The sequence below is a fragment of the Takifugu flavidus genome, chromosome 13, assembly GCF_003711565.1.
Source record: "Takifugu flavidus isolate HTHZ2018 chromosome 13, ASM371156v2, whole genome shotgun sequence".
Taxonomy (NCBI): Eukaryota; Metazoa; Chordata; class Actinopteri; order Tetraodontiformes; family Tetraodontidae; genus Takifugu; species Takifugu flavidus.
The window spans coordinates 14533771-14553180 of NC_079532.1; the positions used below are offsets into that span (position 1 = coordinate 14533771).

Below are 19410 nucleotides of genomic sequence, written 5' to 3' on the forward strand. Positions count from 1 at the left end.
GGGTGAGAAGCTCTGCCATCCGGGAGGAGCTCAGAGTAGAGCCGCTGCTCCTCCGCGTTGAGAGGAGCCAGATGAGGTGGCTTGGGCATCTAGTTAGGATGATCCCTGGACGCCTCCCCGGTGAGGTGTTCAGGGCATGTCCCTCCGGTAGGAGGCCCCCAGGAAGACCCAGGACACGCTAGAGAGACAATGTCTCTCGACTGACCTGGGAACACCTGGGGATCCCCCTGGACGAGGTGGAAGAAGTAGCTGGGGAGAGGGAAGTCTGGATGGATGGATGGATGGATGGATGGATGGATGGATGGATGGATGGATGGATGGATGGATGGATGGATGGATGGATGGATGGATGGATGGAAGGATGGATGGATGGATGGATGGGAACTGCAGATATTCTCATAGTACAGGGAGAAGTTTTAGAGCATCTCATTCTCACTACAGGAGTGACAGCTGCTGAAAAGACAGCAGCATGTCTGACCTCCACGGTCGCTGCCGATAAAGAGAACCAATCTCTGACACGCTGAAAGGATCAGACAAACACCTCACGGACGGGAGAACCTTGACCACATCCGTTCTGCAGAGACAAGCTTGCAGTGGTCAACCACACCCACCTGTATCCTGCCTGCGTGAATACGAGAGGTTCGAGGATTTACTAATGTGATTATCAAAGAGTAGAAGACCCTCCTGTTGTTTCAGAACCAGCACGGCGATTCCTCAGATCCAGGAAAACCCATGTAAGATGGAGTGGGGAAAAATGTTAATCAAAGACTCATTTGATATTGTTAAACATGGTACACATGCAAGGTGCAAATATTTAATAACTTGCAGAAATTACACTTGCTTCTTTGACCATTGCTAAAGTAACATAAAATGCTTGTCATCTGGACATTTTTTTATTGGGTAGCTCATGCTGATTCAGTTTCTCATCCTACAGCACCATCGGATGCCTGCACTGGCCAAGTAACTATATAGATGCGGCTTTAGTGGAGTCTTCAGTGCTTTGGGTCTTAATATTAGTTTAATGCAAAGTATTTCAAAGGAACAAATGAGATGTTGCTACTATTAATTTAAAGAGCAGCTGCTGCATTTTAATTGTCATTTTTGTACCATCCCAAGGCACCAGCCGTGTCACCTCTCGCTCACCCCCACCAGTTTATCAGCTACAAAAACAGCCCGCTCGAACTGGCTGGCGTGAATTGGGATTAATTAGAGTCACAGAGAAGTGAGCTTGTTAGCATATATCGGAGGGAGGGGTGGGACCTTGGCTGCATCCATTTGTCTTTCCTGCTCCACCATGCAGATCTCTGCAAACCCCATGAAGGCTTTTTACACAATTGGCAAGCCTTTGGGTTTATTTAGAAACTAGCGCAGGACATGCAGGGAAACAAAACGTGAGAAGGGAAGCAAAGTTCCGCGTTAGCATCACTTTGTTCCTCATTGCTGACACGCATGGAACTCATGTCAGTGATGCTAACACGGCCTCATGACATGTGCTGATCAGAGCTGCCGCAGTGGTGACAGTCTGGAAGGAGCCATCACTCCTCAGCCCCAAGGACACACAGGAAGTCCATGATTTCACACGCCGTAGCACTGAGCTGAGACGGCCCGGCGGCCTTTGTGGACGTTGGCGATTTATGGTTTTCATTTTGCGTTCTCTTAAAGGTTGGGCGTTGTTTTAATCTCCATTATTGTCAGTTCTAATGGGGCTTCAAGATCACTAATATTTAATGCTGGCTTTATTGCTGCCTCTTAGCTGATGGTTTCTCATGATTTTCTCACTGATGTGATGATTTGATGATGTTACCACAGATTTTAGTGTGATTAATGGCTTCCTTTAAGGAAGCAGGTTTGAGCTCTTTGGTATAAACCTTCAATAATGGTTTGAGCTTTGCTAAGAAGACAACAAGATCACCTCTTAGAGGCTAAAACAATTGCTGTCTCTCCGTGTAAAACACTTTCTTTTTCCCCACCTATAATTTGACTGAAATGTTCAACTGTTGACCCAAAACCAACAACACAACTGTTGGTCGATGTTATTTAAAAACACACCTATGCTTAAAGAGTGCAGGGCCTGGTGCTGGGAAGAAGAGTGTTATACTGGCTTTCTTTGAAAGGTCATTAGTGCTTAAGAATGAAATCACCAGATTTTATGGATCATTAAAGAGTCATTTAATGGTCCCAGTCATTTTTGGCTTACATCTGAAGCTGTCATATGGCTTCAAATCTGAAGCTGGCACAGCTTCATGATTTTTATTTTTCTAATTTAAACCAGATCCCAAGTGTTTGACTTTTAATTGGTTAACATTTTATGGACAACTGGACTATTGAAATGTAGCAATTTTGCTGTTTTAGTCGAACAAAGCTGACTTTACGTTTCTTTCTGCATCAGTTGGCAGAAAAAACAGGGGTGGAGGGGTGCGGGTTAGCCCTGAATGACTTTAAAATGTGACTACTGTGGCCATGGGTTTTGCAGAATCACCCTTTAAAAGGGATGCAGACAAGCTGAGGCACGCGAGCGCAGACAACAATCAGGTCAAACAGCATTTGTCGTGGCTGTATATAAAAGGTGAAAGGCCAATTCTGATCTCTTTTGATCCCTGGTGTTACTAGTGATATTCAAAACAATTGCCTAAAAACAACCCATCTGTCTGTCTGCAGGCCCCTAGGCCTCTGGGATCCACAGCGAGATTGCTTCAAATCTCCCAGCCCCCATCTCAATCCTAATACCCACCAACCCAGCCACAGATTAAAGCAGCCACAGGCCTATATCACCAGCTAATCCTTTATTTATAAGAATTTCATCATTCAAAATCTCCGCAGTGTCAACAGCGTCGGCAGTTCAAGATATGAGATTACATCGGTTATGATTCAATGTCGAAGTTGAGTTTCAGACACACACTAGTGATGCAGCCAAGCTTGTGCCGGTAATACGATAACAATAAGGATTGTGTTTTCCCCGTTGTTGGAAGATTAGCATTTTAGCGGCAGTAACAGTGACAGTGAACCCAAAGGAGAAAAAAGGGTTAACCGCTGAGCTGTTTAGAGGTGACCCGAACGTTGAGGATTTACGAGGAGGCCGAGCTGAATGGACAGGCCAGATGTGTCCATGACTTACATATTGAAAATCATCTTGAAAACTAATTCTGTGGTGTTGGCCTTTCAGCTCCTTTCTGGACAATGAAGCAGCTATAGGAGCTCCCACTCCTCAACTTAGCCTCATGTCGAGCATCTCAGTCCAGACACTTGATGCGTCTCTAAGCCAATGCTGCAACAGCAGTCAAGGAATTTGAGCCCAGCACTAACTAACTTTTTGTCTCATCCATATTCAAATGTTAAATAAGACTCCCACCAAACACAAAGGTGCATTTGAAAATCGTATTCCACCCACGGTATTGTTGTTCCAGCAAAACACTGTTAAAGATCTACAGCGAAATCTGCTGAGAGATTTATAATATACATTATATTCAGTGAGATTAAGGTAGTTGGGCACAGGAAGCCAGCATGCATAATGTGTTTTTGTCCCTAAAGAAAATAAAGCTTTTGTTATTCTTGTGAAAGTCACAGCGGAGTCTCAAGCTGGCTGTAATTATGCTTTTTCATTCACAGAAATTAATTTCATTGGCACTGCAATGAAACACCGAGGGGAGTGCACACAAAAATCGGTGGAAATAGAGTATGCACATGATGATGAGCCAGCAGTTTAAAATGCACACAGCTGTAATCGCACGAATTGTTACAGTGAACAGTTTAGAGGGAGAATTAATTGACTTACAGGTTGTAGCCACATCCATCAGAGGGAATCTCCTAAATATATTTGTACTGTCAATGTCAGTAGTAGACAGTCTGAACAAATGAATCCAGTCAGAAACAGAAATACAGACACAGACAGTCCGACAATAAAAGAGCAATAATCATCAACATCCTATAAGAGTCACTGAAAGCTGCATTTTTAGGTAACAGTTCTGAATTCCCAGTTTACAGATACAGTATATGTGGACACTGGTTAAGAGGGTTAGTAGGGAGACAGGATATGTAACCATTGACAATATTTCGAGGGTGTCTGACCTATAGACTCGCAGCCATATTCTTTTGCTAATGAGAGGGTGGCCTGAGTACATATATGAAGACCGCTAACTGAGTTTAAGTCAGCCTTCCGCCACCATCTACCTCAGAACACTGAAAGAAAAGTCATGCTACGGTTGGAATGGCGTCTGTTGTAAACATATGGCATTTTGATTTCAAGCAACCACGCCTTCTTTGAAAGTTTTGCACAAAAATGGGCAATTCTTGCAGCAGGAGCGCGGCATATTTGAAAGAAATACCACCCCATTTTAGGCTGATAATCTGTTGAATTGTGTCACATAATTGCATTTTCTGGACTATTTTATTTATTACTGCAATCATAAGAACCTTCTGCAGCCATTTTGGATGGATGGATGGATGGATGGATGGATGGATGGATGGATGGATGGATGGATGGATGGATGGATGGATGGATGATGGCTGGATGGGTGGGTGGGTGGATGGATGGATGATGGATGGATGGATGTCTGCCTGCCTGCCCTGTCATTCCCACCTACAGAACATTAATTACTAGAAAGTTATGAATCAGCTGCTCTGTATATTGAGTTGCAGCTGCCAAAAAAACAGACAAATCCATTAGAATAAACAGACAGCCTACAAAGAGATTGAGATCAGTTCCATCTTCATCCATTATTGGCAGCCTTGGCAGCTCCCACAGACTGAGGCTGCCGCCATGATGTGCGGCGTGTTACGCTGGTGCTCGGTACGGATTTAAAAGAGTGAAGATAATGGAATAATCAGTGTGAAGGTGCGTGCCAGAGCAGAGGCACGCAGAACGAGTTGTGGCGACCTTGAGGAGCACAGCTGCACGGAGGTCCCCACAAAACAAGGACTTGAATTCAAAGTAAATAGATACAAAGGTAGTTTATTTTTGTATATGTTGAAAGTGCTGATCACTTTAACAGCCCTCTTCAATGTCACACATTGGTGAAGGGATGTTTGTGAAGCCAGGAATTAGGCTTCCAGGACGTAGCCGTTTTAAGTTTTTGGAGTCCGAGGAAACCATAATTGGATAAGAAGGTGGAGGTGGAGGAGGGGTAAGAGGCAGGTGTCACTTTACCAATACTGTACATATATAATACCTATACCTTTATAATAGCTACTGTATAATAACTGTAGAGTGTCTATAAAAAGCTCATTCCCGTAGGATACTGTGCATCCCTGGGAAAGAGTTAGCAGACAGTGACAGTAACATTACCAGGTTAAATTATTAGCACTTTATTCTTGTTAAATTATGACTTTTTTTAAAGCATATCTCCTGATTAAAAATTCTGACGCCAGTCCTCAGCAAATCACTGGTCACTTTCGCGTTGGCTTAACTTTTCAGACTGGAAGCCTGCGTACATCTTATATCTATGGTCTGCGGAAAATCGTGGTGCTGAGCTGTGATACTAACAGATCAGACAAGGATGCCTCATGTGAGGATAATAATTTATTGTTCTTGAGAAAAAGTCTCTACTGTGCCTTTTTGACTCAAAGGAGGTCCAAGAATGTAAAAAGTTTCACATCAACACACATTAACAGTGGCATTATCAATACAAACAGGAATGTGTGTGGGCTTGGATTTCCTTTCATCAATCATCAGCTCTTCTATTGATCTATATAACACTGAGAAAAAGGTAATTGTTGTTGCACCATGCAGACAGATCTGCCACCTTGTCCTTATAAGCAGCCTCAACATTGTTGCTAATAAGTCTAATAACTGTAGCATCATCTGCAAAACACAAGCACTCAAGAAGAGGAGGAGAGAAAGGTTCACAGCGTGTCGCCATGAGCACTATCTTAAATACCAAAACAAATGCTGATAACAGTTCTTTTTTTGTAAACTCTGTCTGAAGACGAAGATACTGTAAGATCTTAATCAGTCGCAAATGGATGAGAATGCTATGAAATGCAATATCCATGCCCTGGGATACACACATACATGAGTATGTTCACGCGCTTGGTCAGAATCTGTGTTTCACACTATAAGGGTGGTGTGGAACCTTCCTGTGACTGAGGCAGGATTGCTGGGAAAGAGGAATGGCGATACAGAGGGGGTGGGCAGAGGTGAGAAGGTCAGGCACGAGTGCTACCCTCTACCCATGGGTTGTATCAGAGTATCTGTTTGTCTCCATCAAGGAATGCGGTAAATGAAGGGTGGCTTTAGCAAACACACACACACACACAAAGACATCTTTCTGCTCTTATTTCAAGGGTTCAGCATCTTTTCTTCCCAGCCCTCCCCCCTCTGAGTGGGATTTGTAGATCAGTTAGTCCACGTTTCCCTCAGCGGACAGACGATACAGCCCACCCTTTGGCTGCAGATCAATACCGAGCCCGGCAGCATGTACACAAACAGGAACGCACTTTCGCAGGCACCGCCTGCAGACAAACACATCAGGAGCTCGTTAACACTGCTGACTCCCAAGCCCGTCTTACCAAAGCAGCAGGAGATGCTCCCGAAACAGTTGTGCCGGCCAAGAAAAGCAGCAGTGAAGCTGAAGAACATCGCTCTCATTGGCCCTGTGTGCCCTCCAGACAGAGCGTCAGAGGGATCTAATCAAAAGGCCCACAAAATAATCAAAAACCAGAACTCTGACACAGATGGAATCACCAGGTTTCTCAAAGTAACATAATGGTATAGTTACACTCAGATAAAATTCACATAAAATGAGATAGCTAGGAGGTAATTGTGTACAAAAAAAACCAGATTCACATGTTCCAGTCCATTTATTAGATTACTTTTAGAGTGACTTAAGACTCATGAGAAGGTGGAAGGTGTAGTAATCTCATTTCTCATAATCAGATAACTCCTGTAATCTGATTTTAAAAAGTATCACATTATGCTGTTTACATGATCACTCGAGAAGTCGCATAATAAGTGTTATGGTCACGTAAATGTGTCGCACCCAAAGCTAAAGAGCCAGTTTACCTGCTTTCATTTATTTAATTCATACCCATTTAATAATTTCATTTATTGGCATTTTGACAGTGAAGTCATTAGCTATAAACAGTGTTGTTGCTTAGTGAATACCCAAATGATTTATTAGAGTAATAAAAGAAAGAAACTGTATACAAATTGCAAATGTATCACATTTATCAGCACGGCTATTATCAGCCTCACTTTGTATCTGGTAAATTATGTATTAGGCTAATTTTCCCCAAATCAAAGGAATTGTTACGCAACACAAACACAAACTAAGCAGGGAAGTGCATGTCTGAATCTGCACATAGATCAATGGGAGTGAAAATTAGACAACTGCCTGGATGATTTCATTTTGAAAAGTCAGTAATCAAAGTCAATTTTTTTTCTTTTCAGGGCTCTGCTGTGATCCTGGACATTTTCATCCATTTGCACATGTAAACAGATAAAAAAAAAGCTGGAACGTAATTTATTGGCGAGCTGGAGCAGGATGCAAATGCGAGTGTTTGTCAGGTGCAGCATAAAGAGAGGCTCCGTTTCTGTTTTTCCCCTCTTTAATTCAGGGTTGTTTTCCCCCTACACCGCCCCTCCCCCACACACACAGACACACACACACATCCCATCCCCCCGCCTGCATACCTGCACACATGAAAAACCTTTACACACACCCAATAATGATCATGTTATTTGTTTCTGTCAGTTGGAGGAAGGGCCATTTTCCCATCCAAGGAAAGCTCTCCGACACCTCCCTCCTCGTGTCTCTTCACACATGCAGAGCCAACGTGCACTATCCTATGCAAATAAACTGCGTGCAGCGCCTTTATGTATACTGCTTACACAAACCCGAATGAGTGATGTGTAAATGTACTGCTGCAGAGTTGTGACTCTGGGAATAACTTCAGCATCTACAGTATGTTTCTGACTGCTCTGGCATCTGTCCCACCCCAACCAGCAGGTAATTTAATCTCTTTCACTTCTATAAGAGAGTAAATCAATAGACAATTAAAGACAGGCATAAGAAGTCTGCAGAGGCCAAGCTGCATGGACAGATGTGAAAATGCAAATAGCAGCTGGGAACGTTCAATGTGCACAACAGGAGGGATATCAAAGCAGCCACAACCCCCCCTGACAAACTCCTGGGCGTTCTGGTTCCTCCCCTCATTATTAAAATATGAAGATTGGGGTGACTGAATACTTTCAATTGCCCCAGAGGTGAGTGTTTGAGAGAACATTCACACATTTGTGAGTGAGAGAACAATCACACGTTTGTGTGTGAGTGCGTGCGTATGCGTGCTCCCACCTCTCACTCAAAGACAGCTGGGAAGGTCTCCAACGCCCTCCTGATTCCGATTATAGTTGTGATGGCTAACAGAGGACACATGGACTGCTGGTTTATATCTGTAATTGCATGTACTGTAATGTACATTTTAAATGAGAAAGCATACGCTCCTCATCCTTGTTTTCCCAGAAATTGTTCTCATTTTATCCCGAGGACCAGCTCAGTTGAGTATTGAACACACATAGTAGTCTTTCATCAGCCATTAAAATAATCCTGAAATTGCACGATTGAAATAATAGTAATAGTAATATATATGAGATCTAATCAAATGCATTGTTTGATCCTTTGCAGATGTGTGTGTAAATTATAATTAAGTCCACGCACCGATAACCGGGTGGCATGATGAAGAGCATATTGATCCTTTATTTAATCATGGAAATGAATAAAATGAAAGATACTTTAAATCATTAGAAGCTGAGTTGAGCTCAGGTTGACCTGGTCCACCATTCAGGTACCATGCTGGCCAGAGGATACGACACTTTCAAGTTATCAAAGATGTTTTATCTGTAGGTTAAATGATTGTTGTCAATGTTTTCAACTAGATTTTTAAGTGTTTTACAATTAATTTAATTTAAATTCACTTCTATTTATAAAGCATCTGTTATACTCTTGGTTGTCTCAAGGTGCTTTACAGAAGCCCCCTGAACCATGAACAAGCAACTGAGGCTCAAAGAATTCCCTCTTACCTAGAAGAAGCCTTCAGCATTGGGGAGGTGTGAAAATGAAGGGTCAGGTATAGAATGAGCATCTGTGCTCATGGAACTCTTTAGATTATGGAATCCAGTTTAAAGATGGTTTCTTCTAAAGGTGTCGTAAATAAGCAAGGTGTTGTATCCCTTTATGTATATTCAGCTTCATGATTATTCCATCATTGGTCTTTAAGCACACACTTTCTTCTCTCTCTCCAAAGAAAACCACTGACTGCAGCCAAACAAAGAGCCTGAGTGTGCCAACTCATCTGTAAGTACAGATGCTAACAAACAGGCTCTCCTCATGGTGCTTTCCTCTTGTTGTTGCCCATTAATGCACTGCTCAAAACAGCTGAGGGGAACTCTCTGTCCACTTATATTTTTGATCACTCTAGTGAATTTGTAGACAGTATTTGTTGACTTAGTGTTTCAGCCTGAGGGGGGAAAAAATCTGCAATTCCATTTTGTCCTTTTATTTTTTCATGACTGCTACAGGTATTGCTTTTGACTGACAGCACACCACAGTTGCCAAACACCTCATGGTGCTATGTCTGTTTCTACTCTCCCTCTGCAGTGAAACCACCAACAATCTTTTGAATTGGAGAGAAACACATTTATTCCTCCCAACTCCGGAGATTTGTTTTTTTGCCTCATCTGGACGCAAGAATAAAATGAAAGAAAGTTGTGTAGATTGCAGTAAGGTTTGCTAGACCGACTCACAAGCACCACCCAGCACCATTTATCTGATAATGAAAATGCCAAATAAACACTGCATGAGTGGCACCAACCAGAACTGCTAATGAAAACATGCCAACTGAGCGAGTTTATCTGACAGTGTTGGCGAAATGCTTCCACGAGACCTGCTTTGAGCAAAACAGAGTTTATCCGCCGTCCTCTCTGGTCCTGTAAAATATTCAGGATATACAAGAAACATGATGCGATTTAGAAACACAAGACAGGAAAGTGTTATTGGAAATGACAAATGCGTTCAAGCGTGCATGCACACACAGGTGGATCGCACAGCATTCTGGGTAAGACAGATCCATCGGGTGAGAATGAACATACAAGCCCCTCGACCACCCCTTCTTTTCCAATCTACCTGTCGGGAGATCTGATCTGCTGCAGTAGATCTACACGCCTCAATACTCATCAACAGTCACCCCGCTTGCATGAATACCATTACAGCCTCTCTCCAGAGCTCTTGATTCCACCTTCTCCTGGAGTTACCGGCTAATTTAAGATAACCCGTTTTGACCACTGCCTGTCTTTGTAGCTTTGGGACTGATCCTCTGAGTGACGTGGACCAGATTATCTAAAATATATACCCTTTGGAACAAGATCTGCACCGCCGAGACAAAGAAGTTAAAGAGAATTTCGAATAAGGGCAAAAATGCCTTTGGTATTTTAGTTTAAACATGAAAAAATAAACGCAGCAACAGACTGAGGGATATAGTGAAAGAAGAAGAGTGCTGTCAGTTCTCCATGGATATCAAGGGGCTTATATCTTTACTTTTCTGCAATGTGAACCGATTGTATTCACAGGAGGGGGGAAAAACCTTACCTCCCCTGCAGGATGACAAGTAGAAAGACAGACTGGCAGCACCGCAGGTCAGTGTCTGCAAAAACAGAGGGCAAGTCAGTTTCTTGAAAAGGCTCCAAAATATTTACACTCATTCAAATCTCAAAGACCAAGTCATAAAGATGTTGCACTTCCAAATGCAAGTATATTAATGACGCTGTCACGAAGAACAAAACCAACTCATGGTCGAGAAATTCAAACCCCTGAAAAAATTGCAGCCTGACCACAACTGTGTGCGATGCTGAGGCAAAAGAGTGCTCTCGTGCACACTCCCAGCCTTTCTCAAAATAACAAACAAAATGACACCGCTCACATCAAACAACATGCAGAAATGCAAAATAATAATAATTTTAAAAAAAGAAAAAGCAATGGCTGCCATCTGAGGGAAGGTAAACAGAATTAAAGCATTACAGCAGCTCTCAGAGATGAAGGATTGTTCTTCAGGAGCGTTTTCAGATGAGAGGAGCAGGCCACGTGGCTGGGCTGATTTAGCACCTCAATCTCATACAAGAGGGGTCACTTTTCTCGCCGGAAGATGACTTACGAGGCTGCAGCTGCCGTTTTCATTTCTATTATACTGTGAGGGATGGTGGCCAAAGTTTCCCTCTACCTGTTGTGAGAGCAGGAGCTAGAGCTCGCTGAAGGACAAGCCCCCGCTTGTGTCAAAAGGGCCGTTTCTGTGTGGCAATGTCACGTTCTCCACAAGGATCATGGTGACTGTTCGCTAAGTCTTCAATTACCACTGCAATCTACCGTAAGCTGAGCTTTCTGAGGTTTGAAAAGCAATGTTGATGAATGGGAGATATTTTGGGTGGGGGGACATGGCAAAGACGGAACCATAATGGATGAGATTCATCCAGAGGGGCCATCAGTGTCCTGCAGTGTCTGAGGATAATTTGTATTGATGTGTTCTTCTCTATGTGGTGTTTGTATCTGCTTCCTGGGCAGGTTTCCCCGCAGTCTGGAAACATTTACAAAGAGGAGTCTGTCCCAACTGGTGACCTGTCCAGAGTTAATTCCCTCCACTCCACCGCTAAGTGATGGGGTAGGATAACTAATGAGAAAGACTTCTAAATGCCCGAGACCCAGGAAGCAGTCGTCTCTAATGATAAATGGATGGAGGATTTCCCACACTAAAGCGGGGCTGCAGAGTAAACCAGCAGCTTGGGCTTACTAGAGGACACTACTGAACAGTTGAATATAATCACTGGATCCCCGATGGAGAAAAGAGGATTCTGTCTCTAATTATATCACGGAACAACACCCAAGGATTTTTGTGTTGCTGGTATTTTATTTTGAGGGGGGTTTTTTTCATGAGAAAAAATCGATCATGCTCAATCATGCTTGATCTCCATGGGCTCCAAATCCGTGACCTCGGATTTGGACACCGACACAGCCAATGAAAATGTGGGGTCCCTCTGGGGTGCCGGCTCATCCTTCACCATTTCAATTGAATCATCCGTCAGTCAAAGATGAACCTTCCGAAAACAAAGAGATCCACTCCACCCATAAATACATTGACACTTCAGTCCCCCCCCCAACCCCCCCACCCCCCCACCCCAGGTGCAGGACTATACCCAGGACTCACCTGCTATACTGCGGGCACAGTTGGTGAGCTAATTGACAGTTGTGATTTATTTTTCACCAGAGATCATGAAACTTGACGGTAAATATATAGCAACCTTGGAAAAGAAGGGTCCCCGAGTAGAGGGGCCTTCACGCCACCATTCCTATGTGTCTTACAATCGAGTGAAAACACTACATGGACAATAGGTAGAATGTCAATGCTACCGTTTGATTTTGATGAGCAAACTTTTGTGTAAATGGTGCCTGAGTATCTGAAAAGTACTTACATAAAGAAATGTTGTTGGTAATCTTGCATGTATACCAAGTTAATCAAAAGATAAACTCCAAACCAAACACACGGTGAATGCAGAACTTTGCCAAGCAAATTGAAACTTACTCCCATAGTATAGTAAATGTATAGCCAGTAGGAATACAAGCTGCCAACCTCCCTCCCATAGTAGGTTGCTTGGACTATGATCTTTGGAAGATCAAAGGTGAAGGTCCCTCCGGAAAACTGGAATAGTGAGAAAATTGAATTATCTGTTCCTTGGACCATTTAAATTTGAAATTTAGAATCTGTTAATAACTTTCCAAGTTAATTTTCTCACAGTCCGACAGTTATATGATGTCCATAGCGGAGGTACTTATCCAAATTTCATTAAGCACATTTAAAATGAATCATTGGTGTTTTTAGGACCAAAAGGAAAAATGCTCATGCAAGAAATAGTTCACCAAGAGATAAAAATCCTTTTAAATAAATAAGCACTTTGAAATATGGCACAAACATGTTGCGGGCTTTTTCCAGTATCTGGACAACTGCAAAATAAACTCTTTTTCTCATAGTTGCATGAAGAGGCATGAGAAGTGTATCTGATGCAGCCATGAGTTACAAAAATGAAGATGTATGTTTTATCGTCTTCGATTAAACTCAGTCACAAGAAAAGCACTTATTCAAGTTCATTTGTGTGTGATGATACTGTGGATAGCGCAGAGACATTCGGCGGGGGGCATGAAATGAAAAGTGAAATCAGTTTTCAACTGCTTTGAGCGGTGAGTCAAAGAATGGAGAATGACAGAACCCATTATATCAGCAGCGAGTGAAAAACACTTTGTGGCTGCACGAGCATGGCGAGGAGAGAGAGAGAGAGAAAAAAGAGAGGGAGAGATAAGTGGAGGGGAGAAAATGAGCACCGTGTTTGTGTCTGATTGAGTTCTGATGAATCATAAGGAAACAAAGCAATAACAACAGGAAGAGTGGGGGAAATTAAAATGATCAATACAACGGGGCGTGCCAATGGCTGCGGAGAAGTGAAGGCTGAACAAACCAAAGAGCTCCACTGCAGACAAAAATAAGACGGCACTTTCCTCCCATTAGCAGGGAGAATTAATTAGGACTCCATTGACGCACAGTGTAGCAAGACAAATATAATTACATGACATGATGATGAGTTTGTCTCCTTCCTGCTCCTTTTGGAACTCGGGGGCTGACAAACAGCTTTAACCAGAAACCACGAGGAAGACAGAAAACATGGCTGTCATTGTTATTTAGCAAAAATGTCTCTGCAGCCCGTCCGTTGGTCTGGCATCATAAAGCAAATATAGCAGCATGTACTTTTCATTTGGCTCAGACTGCAAATGCTAACCTTCTGTGAGTCACGTTTACCATCTGTGGCCCTTTAGACGTCACACATGTATGCAAAGGGCTTTGATTTAGTGCAACAGTCTCTAAATTGAGTTTGTCTGACATACTGGAAAGACAGCCAGGCAAAACCCACAGGAAGAGGGCTGTCACAAAGTCTGCATGGTGCTGTCGGTGAGAAAGGATTATCTTTTATCTCATGCGAGTGAACGCTGAACCACAGCTGCGGGATACGTACTGAATTCGCACAGCTGCGACTCTTTATTGGTCAGAGTGGAGCACTTTTCAGCATGCACAGCGATGAGAATAGAGTTCAAACCATGATGCTCTAGGTAGTAAGAGTGAGCACAAGGTGGAACTATGTGTTTCAATGATTCGTGTCTAACATGTTTGACATTCAGAATCTGCAACGGCCTGCTCACTCACGTGCAGATGTTAAAACACTACAGTGCACCTGAGGCAGGGAGGAGACAGCCAATGCTCATTTTCAGCTGACAGGCACCTAAAATCTGTCTCATCACTTAGATTGTCATCGGATTTGTGAATTCCTTTCAGCCTCTACATAGTAAATATAGATATAAAATTTATTTATTTGTTTTTTAAAAAAGCAATGTAAAATATACTGTAAATAAATATACAATAAGAAAATAAGCAAATGTGACAAAATGAATTATCAAGCTGCCACACCAGATGTCGATTAGCACGGAGGCATTGATAAATTCCACGATGTGCAAAATTGCAAGATGCGAAAAACAAAAGGTTGAGAATCATATTAGAAGCTCTTTCAATATGTTTATTTTCAAGTTATTGAAGTTTCAACTTCATCTATAAACTGTTATGATCAAAAGAGTCTTGAGACACTTTACAGAAACCGTGGCAGGAAAAACTCCCTATTAACAGGAAGAAACCTTGTGCAGGACCCAGACTCATATCAAATCAAATCAATCTTTATTTATATAGCGTCTTTTACAATCAAAATTGTTTCAAGGTGCTTTCCAGAATCCCAGGGCCTAACCTCAGACAAGCAACAGTGGCAAGGAAAAACTCCCCTTTAACAGGAAGAAACCTTAAGCAGGACCAGGCTCATGTAGGGGGACCCTCCTGCTGATGGCCGGCTGGGTAAAGAGAGAGGAGAGGAGAGGAGAGGAGAGGAGAGGAGGAGAGGAGAGGAGAGGAGAGGAGAGGAGAGGAGAGGAGAGGAGAGGAGAGATCATTATTATTTCAATTGTAAAGACCCTGTAAGATGTTTAGCATAAATGTTGCCATTTGCATTCTTCCAGCCTTAGCTCAGAGCTGTCCCCAGTGGCAGGTAACAAATTCATGTTGCAAAAGGCTGAATCACACAGGCGCACACGAGGTACACACTCCACTGCACACCTCTGTGTCTCCAGACATCCAAAGTTTAGGCGAGCGGCGTCACGCTTCGAGGAGTTTTAAATGGTGTGAATTTCCATCTCTCCCCTCAATCTGATCCCCACTTGAACAATGCACGTCGTGTCCTCCGTGCATGAAAGGATTTCAGATGAATGCTACACCTGCTCCCAGCTTATCAGAGCCACAAACATGTCTTTTCTGCTGCCTGGTTCAAGGTTCCAGAAGCAGGACCCTCATCATTCACCACTGCTGGCAGAGAGTGCAGCCATTTCTTTTACACTAGACATGCAGGAGGAACCTGCCCCAGATTGGTGCCGCCTGATCAGGCTACTGTGTGGACTGTGATTCGGCCATTTTTTAGGGGAGTGCATCAATCACAGGTTATGTCTCTGAGAGCAGTTTCAGAATTGAGCTGCTATCTGGCCATTGGGCAGAGAGATACAACTTAGCAGTTGAGTTGCATTGCAGTACACTAACATCGTCAGAAAGGGTAATTTTAGGCTTAAATCTTGCAACGCAGAAGTTTAATCTGTTGGCTGGGTGGTTCATTGACAGCACAAAGACAAGTGGAGAACAGTAAAGATTATTATATTTCACATTATAATTCACTTTCATTCAATCCATATGATGGGAAAAAAAATCTGGTTACTATCTGGTTTGGAGATCTGCATTATGAAGTGTAAAAGCTCTAACGTTGGTTGCAATGCCAGTATATGGCTGGGTAACTGCAGCATAAAAAATTGAAGCATCTTTGATCAAGATTGTGAGGTTTTATGATTGGGTCATCCCTTTTGAATGGTCAAGGATAGTTAGAAACGTGCCACAAAAATACAGCATTGACCATCAGCAAAAGGGTCCCCCTACATGAGCCTGGTCCTGCTCAAGGTTTCTTCCTGTTAAAGGGGAGTTTTTCCTTGCCACTATTGCTTGTTGGGGGTCAGGCCCTGGGATTCTGGAAAGCGCCTAGAAACAATTCTGGTTTAACAGACGCTATATAAATAAAGATTTGAAATGAACTGAAGAAGCCTTCTGGATAGAAGGCGAAACGCCTTCAAAAGAGAAGAAAAACCGTCCAGTTGACAAAGAAAACTACCTTGGATACAGCATTGATAAATTCTGCGCATTGACTGTTACTATCATGTGTCACGTTGACCTGAAGAAAAGGAAAGGACGCCACTACAATCAGTCAATGCTACTTCCTTATCAGAGTGAAACGACGGGTAATTCAAGACCGTGGGTGGTTTGGCCAAGCTGTGATTGCAGAAGAATGCCTTTGGATGCATCTGCCAGGGGAAGGCAATGCAGCCAGCGAAGTGTGCCAGCCCACGTGGTGCTGAGTGATGAGATCCACGTCCGGAGGTCTGTGCAAGCAGGACCCTCAGTGGACAGCTTTCATTTATGTTGAAGTAAATACAAAGGTAACTGCAAGAAGAACTACAGCACAGGGCAACATGTTCACAAAACCCATAACCCATGCATTTAGAATGTGCTCAAAGGTTCAGAGGTCAGCCGCAGGCCAAGGTCCACTGCCTGCTGCAACAGCTCGGCTTTCTCTCATCAGTCGAACTGCCAACTAGCACATCTGTTCTCTGACCGATGGATAAATCATTCCAACATACATTCAGTATCAAGTTGTGAGTGCAATGCTTATTATTACCTCCAGTGTCATCTTTGTTGCTTTGCTTTTTATACTGTATTGAAATCTTTTGTGAGTACACACTCATCTCAGACAATGACACCAAAGAAAATCTGTGGAATAAACAGGCAGATGTAGAATATCTAAAAAGATATTTCCCTTGCAAGATGCCATTTGAAGCAAGTGCTTCAATTACAGTTTACGGCGTGATATGATGACCTCTTAAGACCCCTTTTTTTACTCCTAACTTAATTATAGAGACTTCTAATGAAACTGAAAGCAACAAAATTGCTGCTAACCTTATCTTGGTGCAAAGAAGACAGTGGCGAAGGCAATTTAATTAGATCGGATTTGGGCCACAAATGTCAACAATGGAGGGAAGGGAAATCACTTAACACTTTAGCAGCTCTTTTCTCCTCCGTGATGTACTAGAACGTTGCTGCAGGGTGCAGAGGCTGGTCTTAATGTTGGAAGATTTGTTTTTCATTATGTTTCTCAACAAAAAAAGGCTAATCATTGATAATCACAACAAGCCCCGAATCCCTCTGGGGCCTTCACACTGATGCTCGCTTTTCCATGCCATTCACTATGCGCCACATGTTTCCCAACAAGACTGCCATCTGTTTCAAAGCAGCGGAAATTCAGAGGCACTTGGAAGGACATCTCTTAAACAATATACGACTGTTTCCTCATTACAAAAGTCCACAGTAAGATGTGAGCATGCGTTTTTAACCAGTAACACCTCCACAAGTTTTATTTTCAGAATGTGTTTGTTTTGTACTTTCTATCTAGGAACGTCTTTAACCCTGAAATGTGGGCGTAAAAAAAAGGTGCCTTAGGACATTTAAGATGTTGATTTGCTAGCTCAAGCTTTTATAGATTTTAAAGTTCTAAGCCTTTTCACATCATATTGCGAATGAGACAGTGTCACAATCAGAAGTATCAGCAGAACATGAAACTACCAGTCAGTGATGTTCTTGCGGCACTATAGCCAGTCTATTTTTACTCTCTTCCTCAGCCTTGTCTGCAGTGTGGAAAAATCAGCAGGAGATCCTTTAGGTCCAGTTAGCTACCAGGTGAGGCCTTCGTGGACTAGTTTGTCTACAGAGAGCAGGACTCAGGTTTGGAGCCAGTGCGTCACACTGCCAGCTTCCCTTCTTCCCACAATGCATCCTGGTGCCACGTGTTCCCTAGTTAAGTGACATAGACGCATGTGGCTATCCGTGATTTACAAGAAATTGTGATTCCTCAGTGAGGAATCCTTACACCCAGGCCCCTTGGCATTGGTGTTTTTTGTCAAATAGCAGCACCATGACTGGCACCTAGATAAATGAAATAAAGTCATAAACTAGTTGCATGTATATCTAAGAAAAGTCATGAAAAAAATATCTTATTATAAGCTCATAATTTATGAGAAAAAAAAGATATCCTGCATCCCCTATATAAATAACCGTCACGATCGTTACCAGCAGTGATGATGTGTGTGTGTGTGTGTGTGTGTGTGTGTGTGTGTGTGTGTGTGTGTGTGTGCGCAGCCTGTGGTCACCCTGCCATGCTGGCTTGCTACTCAATAGTTTCAGAACCTCTGTATTTGTCCAAGTGGAATTTCCTTCCATCTGCGGCATGGACTTGGCAGAATTCCTTCTCCAAATGGAGAGTGTCAGCAGGGAGATGCACAACAGTGCATCCATCAATACCTGGTGTGCATGTCCTCACCGCCTTATCAGGGATGGGAAGACGAAAAAACATTCCAATGCTCGAGAAGCCGCCGTGCATGACCCACTGAAATGCAGGTTGCAGATGACAAACGCCTGTCACGGCCGGCAGTCACCTACTCTATGCTCAGCATTTGCAAATGTCTCTTTTGAAAGGAAAAGACAAAGATGGAACCTTCTCTCTTGAGGCAGGACCGCGATGCCCTCCCAGCCCTGATGGGATGCATGTGCATCCCATCAGGGCTGGGAGGGCATGGGAAAAGGCGGCTCATCGGCTTTGTGCAAATTTATAGAGTATTTATTTGCTCGCCGTAAAACCATATTGGATTTCTACAGAGCTGATAAAGCCAAAGGTGCTTTTGTGTCATTTCTCACCATAAGTTTAATATGGTGACAGCAAGAGACAAATTAAGGGGTGGGGACGAGGTGTGGGGTGATAATTGCGGATAGGCAAGAGTGAGCAGCGGCTGAAATATGTGCTTAGAAAACATATTAGCAAACAGGCTTTTTCCCATTGTCTGTTCTCTGTGACCTGAACTGTCAAGCACATTGATTCAAGGCAGCAAAGTTCTCCCAACAATGTTCTGGACTAAATGCTGGGGGGTGGGATCATGAGCATAGACCTTTGATGCTGTGATGAAGTAACTGTACACATTAAGAGCTACCAAACACTATTTTGCCAAATTTTCTTGCAGTATTTTTTTGTGTTTTTCCTGAACTTCCAAAGCTGCTTATTAACATAATTTTGTATTACATTGCTATCCTAATAATGCATAGAATTTAACGTTTTCTCAAAATGTTAATAATTGGAGGAAGGCGAAACATTGGTTTTACTATCTTTTAATGGCCGCTATAGGCGATTGCATTAAAGGCATGGACACGTAA

General features: G+C 42.9%; 1 protein-coding gene across 2 annotated transcripts in view; it reads right to left on the reverse strand.

The window, feature by feature from the left end:
• The window catches only part of tspan9a (tetraspanin 9a), a 134617-nt gene that overhangs the window by 94403 nt on the left and 20804 nt on the right, over window positions 1-19410 (reverse strand). Inside the window, exon 2 of one of the 2 annotated variants that reach the window (XM_057050964.1) lies at window positions 10578-10632. The exons of the other annotated variant lie outside the window; for it this stretch is intronic. The gene's annotated coding sequence lies outside the window, so the exon portion shown is untranslated. The remainder of the gene's footprint in view (window positions 1-10577; window positions 10633-19410) is intronic. 2 annotated transcript variants of the gene reach the window in all.